Raw genomic sequence first — 8696 nt, forward strand, 5'->3', positions numbered from 1 at the left:
ATTTGGCTGTGCATTCTAGTTTAAGAGAATCATTCAGTACACCTTTCAACAAAGGTTTCAATCACAAACGGTCATCCGCACACATCAAAGAAGTGTTGGAGATGTCAATCAAAAGACAATGATGGTTCGTCAATCATCAAACAAGACAGTCAATATCTTCAAAAGAAAGAATGAAAAATATATATACAGAGAAAAGCCTGCTAAGTCAAAAATCAAAAAACGACTTAGGCAAAATCAAGGCATCCCGCTGACTGTAATCTAAAAAAAAAAAGAGAAAAAAAAAACAGTTCAGGCAAAAGTTAGGGATATCAAAAGGATGAAAATAGAGAAGTCAATAAGTTCCTGAACAACACAATGTTGTAACTACCAAAAGGAAGAAGTGACTGCCATCTCAAAAGTTATCTTTGTTTGTGAACCATCATCATTATCAAAGGTGTAGATCCAAAAGTCTCTTGGAACCTGAATGCATAAGTTTGATTTAGTTGGGCCTAGGACTGAAGATCATCACGAAGAGGGGTGGGTACAAATAAACTTTGAGCCTTTATCCTTTGTTTCTTAAACCGCGAACCAAGCCACGTTACAACCCTTGAAAGTCCTAACTGAAGCATGGTTAGTTCGAAAGCATACTGTCACAACAAAGGTATCCCGACTCCTTAAGGTTTACTACAAATGTTAAGTTGATATCCTGTTTCTACAAACATCACGTTGTTACAAATATCATGTTTTTTTACGAACATCACACTTTTACATCTCTTGTCTTAATGCTTTTTCAAAAACTCAAGACAGACGTATGCATTGCATCTCATGAATTCATTATTAAACATATTCTGCTACATAATTTCAAATGTTAGCATCAGAAAGAACTTGCACAGGGTATAACTAATGACCGGAAGTCATCCCGATAGACAAGATTACTCCGAGAAGCAACGTCTCCTACGTATACAAGGGGAATGGTACGTTCGCTCAATCAATCAGGGGCAATCAAGTCAAGATTCGAAGAATCTTTCGAATGCCAAAAAGTCAAAGGCATACATCCCAAACGGATTTCAAACTATTTCCCGATCAATCTGGGGCAATCAAGTCAAGATTCCGAGAATCTCTCAAGGATGCCAAAAATAATCAGGGGCATGCATCCAAGTAAATCTGAATCTATTTCCAATCAACATGGGGCATTGTCATGGGCCTATGATTACGAGGGGCATGACGCCCAGAGTGCACATCTCATAAAGTCCTCGCGAGGCGAATCTTTCCAAGCTCCTACTAGCAGGGGCAAATCTATACAAGTCCAGCTTGACATCTTGATCAACATTCAGTGACGTGTCCTAATTAAAATCCAGGAATGGTAGACACTATAATACTGGGGGCAACTTTCGCCCACATCTTCCCACAAAGCTGATTTCACAATATCATATCCCCACAGAGTAATCATTAAGAAGACATCTTCAAATACTCGTGTCCCGACAAAGACATGGCTCCCCAACAGAGTTTACATCTTCAACACAGTCGTTTCTCCAACACTCCGCTCCTCCTCAACAAAGTTTACTAATATCTTTTATTCCCAATCAAGGCACATCAAGTCACCGATCATCTCCAAGCAGAAATCACAAATCCCCAGCTGAGCATATTCAAAACAAGATTAGACATCAAAATCACAAAGGCGTAGAGATTTATTTTCTCGATCAAAGCAACATAAATCATATTCACATATCATACGGCATAAACATATTCATACATCACATACATCGCCTCATAACGAATTCATACATAACACACAAGTTTCTCATTTATTTTGAGAAACTCATCATACATACATCATAACATTGCATAAAAATTAACCTTACCTTTTTCAGAATACAGGTACAGACAAATGAACGAAATTCCCAACTTTCTAAGATCTAATTCATTTACCACGAACGGTAATGACACGGTCATTTTCTAAGATCTAATTCATTTACCACGAACGGTAATGACACGATCATTTTCAAGATCTAATTCAGTTACTACGAACGGTACTGACACGATCAACGCTCAGAGATCTAATTCTATCATCACGAACGGTGTAGACACGATCAATGACCAACCAAGTCTAATTCAGTTACTACGAACGGTGCTGACACGGCAGAAGATCTAATTCGGTTACTACGAACGGTACTGACACGATCAAATCTCAGAGATCTAATTCCATCATCACGAACGGTGTGGACACGATCAATTGCTTCTACAGTCTAATTCAGTTACTACAAACGGTGCTGAAACGACAAGAGAATCTAATTCTATCATCACGAACGATGTAGACACGATTATCTCTCCAAAGATCTAATTCATTTACTACGAACAGTAATGACACGATCAACACTCAAACAATTACTTCTCAAACACTTCAGTCTCGACATCTGGATGACATCTTCAAGCCCATCTCCAAACACCTGGATGGCATCTTCAAGCCCATCTCCGACAAAAGTCCCTGCTTCAACTGGGGCAAATTTCTTGGTATTCTAGTGTTCAATCATCTTCCACCTTCAGATACCGACTAGCATACAAACCACTCTACATCTTCAGGTTTAAGATAATTGAACAGGGGCAGCTGTCATACCCCAAAATTTGCCCATCATATTTTCATACTCAAGTTCATTTGAATCTTAGAAGCTTAAGATTCGACTGAGTATGCACTCTCCTAAACTACAGTCTCCAAACTAGGGTTTAGTGTCTCTTCAAGAAAAGTCAACTTATGATACCTCAAGTGGATTCCATGATCTCTCATATGCCTCACAGTACCCTCATTCCAAGTTTCAAGCCCTGATTCAAAAGATTGCTCACTTAATGACCCAAACGATCAATAATCGACTGACTGACCTAAAAGTCAAACTATGGTCAAAGTGTAGTTAAAACTCATGATTTTTTGGTCAACATCCTCATTATGAAGTATCATTCATCATTTGATCAAGTATTGATCATGATTCATCAAGAAAAGTTCAGAAATCAACAAAACCTAAAGTTTCTAAATTAGGGTTTCTAGAAGAAAGTCAACTAAACTTTGACCAGCCATAACTCCTACATGAAGTATCAAAAATTTCTCATCCAAAGCTCATTTTGAGGGAAATTGAATTCTCTACAACTTTGTCTCTCACATGCCAAGTACAAAAATGTTTCATTTGAGGGATATGAGCTAATACGTTACAGGTCCTTCTAAAAGATCGCAAAAATGCATTTTTTCTCAAAGCTCATAACTTGAGCATGGAATATTCAATTGAGATGAAACAAAAGACATCATTTAGAGGACACTATAAGCTTTCTAAAAAGCTCAAGAACACGTCCATATAATAAAAAATGAAGGAGTTATGACTTTCACAAGTTGGGCGAGATATGGAAAATGGATGAAAACCTAATTGATGATTTACACGCTTTTGAATAATGGGCCTAAAATATGGATGTTAAATATGTCCATGAGCTTCATAAGCATCCTCAAACTAATTACTTTATTTTTATAAAATTTATCTTGTTTATTTGAATTTTTTTTTTATTCATTTAAATGCAAATAAATTATTATAAAATATTGGAAAATTAGTTTCAATGAAAGATTTGATTTCCTTATCAATTCTAATCAACCAAGAGGGCCAAATATGCTAAGAATTTCGTGACAAGAGGAGTAGGAAATAGTGGGAATAACATGGGCCAAAAATAGAAAGAAATATGTGAGATCTTCTCAAAACTTTCAAGTCATCAAGGAAAGCAAAGGTCCAAGCCCAATGTTTGACCTAAAAACTACTCATATATATATTTAAAAGGTTCAGACAGGGAGGAGGGGGATGGTTGGCCAATTACGTTAGGGTTTCAAAGGTTGGAAAATATCAAAAACTAGGGCAAGAGAAAACGAATTCCACAGCCTATTTACACCAATTGCAGTCATCCTATTAGCTTCCTGAAGGCGTTAGGAGCTTATTCCAATCGTTACTCAGTCCTGATCGAGCCCGGAAGCTATCGTTTGAGTCTCACCGGAGGTAAGATTATCCACTTCTCGAATTCATTGATCCAGGCATTATTAATCTATTTTTTGTGCCCAGTTATATTCAGGAACATGTTTGGAACGAATTGGACGTACCACATGTGAGCTGCAGGCCTTTCATCGTGATATGCCATGGTTGAAGTTTAAGAATGTGTGGCCATCGGATTCATAGATGCAGTGATCGTTTGATCAAACTAACCCCGGATTTGGATTCAGAATTCGATTTTATGGGGTTCTGGATGTTTTCTTGTATTGTATCGCGTTATGTTTTGTAGGTAGGAAACTGAGTTCGCCGGAGAAGACATATTGGCCGCGCCGGAGGTATGCTCTCAGTCCCGGTCAAATGTCATTACCCAGTCTCTCTCTCGCGTGGCAATTCCAAGATCCCGGATTGGTCAGTCAAACATAGCAGCTTCTCTCCCCTCTCCTAATTGGCTGCGCACAAATACCTGGGCCCCACGATTGAAATCTATCCATTATGGTTTGTGGTTTGTATTTCGTATATTATTGTTTTCACGTTTAATATAATTGACTAACGGTTTACAGCACGCTTGGCAAGAGAAAAGAGGAGGCAACACACGAAACCTGGGTTCGAATCCCACCCAGTGTATATTATTTTTCAGGATTTTTTCCAACAGGTCTCATGTGTTCTAGCCCTACGCCCTTACGACGTGTCATCACCTTTCCACCATCAGATGCTCACATAACCAGATCCAACGCCCAAGCGCTGAAGGTCCACAATACACCCTCGGAAGATGTCCACACCAGATCGTTGCCCAGCTAAGTTTCTTCATTTACTTTTATTTTTATTTTTGTTTTAAACCTTTATTCATTTCCTTTGGTTTTTATTTTAATATTTTTATTTCTATGATTATTTCACATAATTATTAATTTAATCGACACAATTTTTCTCATAAACATAAAAAAAATAATAATAATAATAATTATATTATTTTTATAAGAAAAATGTTATTTTTATATATATTTTCAATTAATTAATTTTAAATATTTGTTAACCTCGAGGCATTTATCAATCCTGATAGCCTTAGGTTTGTTGGTAGGTAGTGTCCATTAACGCATTTTTTGCTTTGTAAACCTTTAGGTTACAATAAGTTTTCTTAAATAACCCTTTAGGTTTTGCAAACTTTTTAGGGTTTAAATCAGTGAATGCACTAACACTTTTCTTTTTCATGCCTAATTTTCAGGGTTAATACCCCAAAGTCCTCCGACTACGCGCCATGCCAATCAAGAAGCTAAGTTTTTAAACTTTTTCTTATTTTTATTATTTATTTTGAATGAATATTATTTTTGGTTATTTTGCCTTGAATTAGCCATACACTCATTGCCTTCTTTTTCTGTTGTCAATTCTCCAATGGTCAGGGTCAATGCTTCATGCTTCAAGGCAAATCTCTGCCTCATCAACCTTCATCAATCAAAGTCAAAGGTTTGTCAAACTGGTAACCCTAAACCTTACTTTTTATTACTTATGTCAAACCCTATTAAGGGATCCGCTGGTTTCTTATTCCCTTCCCCATATTACTATGTATCTGTTCCTGGCTTGTATTGATTGGCCTTGAAGGCACTTAAATTGTGATGTTATATTATTATATTACTGCGTGGTTAGTAAATATAGGGAGTGACAAGACTAATTAACTAAACGATAGCTTACCTAACTACAAGATAAATGTAATCGAAGTTAACCACATGATTGTTGCACCCACACACCTTTAGGGTAATTCCTCTGGTTGCCTTTATTGCTGTTGCATGTTGCCTTCAATTGTACTAAATAGTCAAAGTCCTTCGATTCCGAGGATACCTAAGCAAAACAAACGTTGCCCTCAGTTCATTATCATCAATGTTGTCCCTCGAAGCTGCCTCGGTAAAAACATGATGATTGTCCCAATTGCTAAGGTATCCTCGCATGATGCCTAAAAAGATTAATGACTATTATATCCTTCCCTTAGACTACCTGCCCTCTTTATGGCATGGGACAGTCTTATGGCGAACGATTACTCGATGACCCTTAAACATCCAATTGAAAGACTTCCTGCCCTTTATGGCATGGATAGATCCTTTCGCCTCGAAAAGCTAAAAGAACGAATTTTCAAACTTAGGGTAGTTGCTACTAATTGCTCGCTCTTTTCAAATTCAAATTAAAAATACTTTTCCAACTCAATTTCAAATACTTTCAAAACAAGGCTACGCTTATTTACAAGCTAAAGTCCTTGGACAAAGTTTTTACTTTTTACACACTGCTCTTTTCAAACAATTCAAACAAACAAAGTGAGCTGAGCAATTAAGAGCCCATGGATAACCATGGATGCAAAGGGTGCCTTACACCTTCCCTTTGCATAACTTACCCCCCGAACTCAAAATCTTTTAAAAGGTCTTTTTCTGTTCTTTTAGCCTTTCTATTAATTGGATAAAATAAAAGTCGGTGGCGACTCTTGCTATCCGCAACATTTTCTTTAAAAGTCAGTTCACCGTATTACAGAACTGGCGACTCTGCTGGGGACGCTTTTGAATAAAAGAGGGGTTACCTTAAAGCTAGGATTACTTTAAATTGTTTGATTTGTTTGCTTTATTCTTAAAGGTTGTTTTGGGTATTTGCTTGTGTGAAAGATCCTAACCCGGATCTGAGAACCTTAGGTAAATGGCATGAGACCAAGGAGACTGCACAGCGTATACTGATGTGGTTGATCTGGTGGCCATCGTTAGTGTGACACATTTGTTTGTCCTGGTGTTCCTTGGGATCCGACTTGAGGAAACACTTGGCTGCTGCGTGGTGTCATTAAGCACTAATTTGCCCCTAGAACCCTAGTTGAACTTGACTTTGGCCTATTAGAAAGTAGCGAGATAGCTGGCTTTGGTTCCGACTGAAGTTGGTTGATACTCGAAGCTACACTCATATGGACTGGACTTTCAGGACCTTCTCGGTTGGCGATTCGATTGCCGAACTGAGATAAGCGCCTTCGAGAAAGGTCAATGATATGAGCTCCCTAGAACCCGATCTTTATATAGGACAGGTTGAACCAACTTAACTTCAGTGGGGAGGGTACTTACCTACGAACTTCATGCAAGCCTCTAAACTTAAGGGAACTTGTGTGACTTGTTTGCGTTTGCTACTAACCTTTGTTTTCTCGCAGGTTTTGTTAAAGGACCTTTTTGCCCTTACTATCTCACGTTGTACCTAATGATCTGCATTCACATAACATTCATGACATCATAAGCATAACATGTTTACTAACCCTTTCAAGGATCTTAGGAATTTAGGGCGCACAATTTCAAGTGCTCTTATCAGGGACTGAACTCTTATCAAGGGGCAAGAGGATTTACTTTCCTCTCGCCACATACCTTCCAATTCAGAGACGCTGTACCTATCAAGGGGCAAGAGGATTTATTTTCCTCTAGCCATGTACCTTCAAATTCATAAGTTCTCGAATCAGAGGCGATGACCCACTCGATATGGTGAGCTTGATTCTCAAAGAAAGACGTTCAAAGACAAAGTTCAGATTTCTTCAGACAAAGACGCGACCAAATCATTTTCTAATGTTGCTAACTAAAAGCCTAAAGATCCTTGAAGACATTGCATCTGCATTCATAACATCGCATAACAGGTTCCCTACGACGGGTTTCTCATCCTTCCTTGCTGTTTATTTCAGCATCATGAATTTCGAGCAATCAGGCGAACACCTTCAGGCTCAGAACATCTGATCCCAAACTTTGATTCTCAACTCAGCCAAGGGGCAAGAAGGATTAAATGCACTCCTATTCTTGGGGTACAATTACAATGCGAGATGCGCTTACTATTCGAACAATCCTGGTTATGGTGTAAAGGATGGTAAACCGTTGAATTGTGCCATTAAAAACTTAACCATGACACTCAAATCAGAAAAGACCACGACAACCGAGTCACGACAACTGAGTCACGACAACCGAGTCACGACAACTGAGTCACGACAACCGAGTCACGACAACCGAGTCACGACAACCGAGTCACGACAACTGAGTCACGACAACTGAGTCACGACAACCGAGTCACGACAACCGAGTCACGACAACTGAGTCACGACAACCGAGTCACGACAACCGAGTCACGACAACCGAATCACGACAACCGAATCACGACAACCGAATCACGACAACCGAGTCACGACAACAAAGTCACGACAACTGAGTCACGATAATGGAATCACGACAACTGAGTCACGATAATGGAATAACGACAACGAAGTCACGACAACTGAGTCACGATAATGGAATCATGACAACTGAGTCACGATAATGAAATCACGACAACAAAGTCACGACAACTGAGTCACGATAATGGAATCACGACAACTGAGTCACAACAATCAATTCACTCATATGATCCAGACGCTCAGGGCAATCGAGCCAACGAATTCTCCTGACTATAAACCCGATGCGAGGTGCGCATACCATTCCAACAGTCTTGGACATTACACAAACAATTGCTGGACATTAAGTAATAAGATTCAAGATCTGATCAATGAAGGAGAAATCAAATCCAACCCTCCTGAAAGCCCTGTGGTGATCACCGCTCCTATGCCTAGTAATGACAAGACTGATTGACGTCTAGACGGACGAACTTTGGATCATTAGATCTATTCTCATTTGCATGTTTCTTTTCTGTTTGTTTAAACATTCGAATTATGATAGACATTATCTGTTT

Source organism: Vicia villosa, unplaced genomic scaffold (assembly GCF_029867415.1).
Source record: "Vicia villosa cultivar HV-30 ecotype Madison, WI unplaced genomic scaffold, Vvil1.0 ctg.000353F_1_1, whole genome shotgun sequence".
NCBI classification, from domain to species: Eukaryota; Viridiplantae; Streptophyta; class Magnoliopsida; order Fabales; family Fabaceae; genus Vicia; species Vicia villosa.